Source organism: Alosa pseudoharengus, unplaced genomic scaffold (assembly GCF_046254945.1).
Source record: "Alosa pseudoharengus isolate Yale_2024_CS ecotype anadromous, Long Island Sound unplaced genomic scaffold, YU_APseudo_1.1 YU_APseudo_1.1_scf_11, whole genome shotgun sequence".
In the NCBI taxonomy this organism is placed as follows: Eukaryota; Metazoa; Chordata; class Actinopteri; order Clupeiformes; family Clupeidae; genus Alosa; species Alosa pseudoharengus.
In genome coordinates this window covers 39,076,525-39,079,024 of record NW_027468576.1, presented here as the reverse complement: position 1 = coordinate 39,079,024, position 2,500 = coordinate 39,076,525, and the positions used below count along the sequence as shown (strand labels likewise).

Sequence of the window (2,500 nt, the reverse complement as noted above, 5' to 3'; positions counted from 1 at the left end):
AGGTGACCCCTGCTCGGCTCAGGTGACCCCTGCTCTTGACCACTTCAGAGAATCCCCATTGGGCACAATGCAATCCCTAAAGATTTTCTGTTCCAGTTGGAAAATGGATGCTGTTGATGAGGTTAATACACTGGGGTGGGCTATATGTGGGAATGGAGTTCTGCTCTTAATTATTCTTTATGATTAAACCACCAACTGATTCTGATTTATTGGGCGGCACGTCCGGCCCTGCGGTTAAGACACGGGTGCGGTTAATACATTTTTTTTAAAAATTTGCATAAAATACTAGCCTCGAGATTCCAGACCCAAATCCGAAAGAGTAAGGGTCTGGCCATGAATAATGTAATGGCCCAACTCGAGAGGCGGCGCCAAGCATGCATTTGACAATCTCACTGCACGCAGTTGGATAAGATACGACCAATGTTTACTGAATGATTCCGGACTTCGACGCAATTGGATAACACTACGACTGCCATCTGTTTAGCTCGCCTCTGGTTCGCCTATATCAGATACACCGATGTGATTGGTGCCCCACAATACAAGCTGAGCAAATTCAAATTGTGCTCCCGCGAGAACTCTGGATTTCCAGGGTAATAAAACACTGCCCTGCGGTTTATACACAATGTGGCGGACACACAGGAACTGACTGTAGGTACGAGTGTGGCAGGAAGTGTACGTGATAAAAGAAGACGAGGGAAATGCACGGCAAGTGTGTGTTGGACTGTTTCAAGTGTTAGGAGAGGAGGTGTCCTTCATAGCTTTCAGCAAAGAGGGACGCCAGTACTCTGATGGCACTGGGCAGGTCGTTCCACCATCAGGATTTACTGCATGGAACAAGTCATCATGGCCAATGCCAACTCACCTATTTCAGTGAGAGGATGACACAATGCTTGCTAGTGCAAGGCTACTATGGAATGGCACACACACACACACACACACACACAATTACACACACACACACACACACACAATTACACACACACACACAATGGCAAATGCTCTGAGCTACAGTGTCATGGCTGTATTTGATTATAGAATGCACTTCAATTGACTCTTAAAAAAACTTTATTGTCAACCATTGTGGATTTATATACACCCTGAAAGATACAACAAGGGGTGTATAAAATGATAAAAATAAAATATAAACATTTAATGTTTTACTAAGTAATTTCTTTTAGCACATATCTGGCATACATGGTAAGTAAAAACAGAAATAAGGTCTTTTCTTCTAAATCTTGTTACATACACACAGCATCTTCACCAATTTAACTTGATCACAAGTGAATGAGTTTTCATTCGAATGATTTCAACAACGATAAGAAGAATTAAGAAATAGCACCATTCCAAAGCACCAGGGAGCACTGCAAAAAATGAATTCTAACCAAGTGTTATTAATCTTATATTAAGATAAAAAAATCTATTTGGTATTGTTTTTAGTATGAAAAGACTTACCTAGCGCCCTCTCAAAAGAACATTTTGACTTAATTTAAGAAGACTTTGACTTATTTTAAGGAGTCTTATCAAGACAAATTTGCTCAACGCACTGGCAGACAAATTTGCTTGTTTTTAGGACAAATTTGCTTAACGCACTGGCAGACAAATTTGCTTGTTTTCAGGATGAGATGTCTTAAAATAAGTCATTCTTTTTTTTAATTAAGTCAAATGTTTTCACAAGAAAGCGCTAGGTAAGTCTCTTTATACTGAAAACAATACTAACTAGTTTTTTTTTATCTTGATATAAGATTAATAACACTTGGTTAGATTTTGTTAGATAAGCAGTTTTTGCAGTGGGAGAATGCCACGACCGCTCAGCAACAAGCTTCCTCCATCAGGAGTACGCTACAGACATCTCTCTCATCCTGCTTTCAATCTCCACACACAAGCGCTGTCACAGACGTCCCCCGGCTCCGCCCATCTGTGCTGTGGGACGGTCGCTGGGACACAGGTACGCTGGGCTCAATTAGCTCTTCAACATGGAGTAATTGCATTGACTCTTCTATACTCTTCAACATGGAGTGATCACATTGACTCTTCTATACTCTTCAACATGGAGTGATCACATTGACTCTTCTTCTATACTTGAAATAAAACCCAATGCTATGCTGGTTGCATTCAAAACCTACTATCTGGCATAATAAAAACTGTTTAGCTTTTGAAGACTGAATACTGCACATCTGGTTCAAGTGATGAGATCAGTGTTGAGCTGGATGGACGGTGGGCAGGACTATGGCCTGGCCCATGTGGTGAGATCAGTGTTGAGTTGTACTATATGGGCAGTGGCCTGGCCCATGTGGTGAGATCAGTGTTGAGTTGTACTATATGGGCAGTGGCCTGGCCCATGTGGTGAGATCAGTGTTGATTTGTACTATATGGGCGGTGGGCAGGACTATGGCCTGGCCCATGTGGTGAGATCAGTGTTGAGTTGTACTATATGGGCAGTGAGATCAGTGTTGAGTTGTACTATATGGGCAGTGGGCAGGACTATGGCCTGGCCCATGTG

General features: G+C 42.1%; 1 protein-coding gene across 1 annotated transcript in view; it reads right to left on the bottom strand.

The window, feature by feature from the left end:
* Positions 1-1,711: 1,711 nt before the first annotated feature.
* adamts10 (ADAM metallopeptidase with thrombospondin type 1 motif, 10) overlaps positions 1,712-2,500 on the bottom strand; it is a 77,827-nt gene continuing 77,038 nt past the window's right edge. Inside the window, exon 25 of the mRNA XM_076279135.1 lies at positions 1,712-2,500. This exon is cut by the window's right edge and continues 1,415 nt beyond it. The gene's annotated coding sequence lies outside the window, so the exon portion shown is untranslated.